The 447-nt window shown below is 37.4% G+C and overlaps 1 protein-coding gene across 1 annotated transcript in view; it reads right to left on the bottom strand.

Annotated features, from left to right (window-relative positions):
* The window catches only part of LOC107739754 (histone acetyltransferase KAT7-like), a 12987-nt gene that overhangs the window by 6971 nt on the left and 5569 nt on the right, over positions 1-447 (bottom strand). The gene's annotated exons all lie outside the window — the stretch shown is intronic.

A 447-nucleotide genomic window follows, 5' to 3' on the forward strand; every position in this document is an offset into this window, starting at 1 on the left:
CGTCGTCAGATTTATCCATATGTCTGCTCTTCTCTTACTCCCACATATTGACATTTTTGAACATTTTATGCGACGTGCAGCAAGTGTATGTTAGCTTATGTCCCGTCGGTTCATATGTACGCATCTAACCTCCGAACCACGCAGCAGATTCGTTCTGAATAAATCTCTTCCCAAATCGTCCCTCCCTAACATCTCATTTTTATTAGTTGACGAAAATATCAATAGATTTACGTCATCTAAGAGTTTTCGTTCGTTATCGTCTCGTTGTCATCAGTGAAAAAAATGTTGTTGACGAAAATTATTCGTCAACGAAATTAACATTGGTGCGCATGCGGGGGAGGGGTGCGATTTTCGAATAATACCAGGCGATCTTTGAATATTTTTGCCTGAAATTCCCATCCCTAGTGTGTGTGTATATATATATATATATATATATATATATATATT

Source organism: Sinocyclocheilus rhinocerous, unplaced genomic scaffold, assembly GCF_001515625.1.
Source record: "Sinocyclocheilus rhinocerous isolate Xijiao unplaced genomic scaffold, SAMN03320098_v1.1 scaffold2994, whole genome shotgun sequence".
NCBI classification, from domain to species: domain Eukaryota; kingdom Metazoa; phylum Chordata; class Actinopteri; order Cypriniformes; family Cyprinidae; genus Sinocyclocheilus; species Sinocyclocheilus rhinocerous.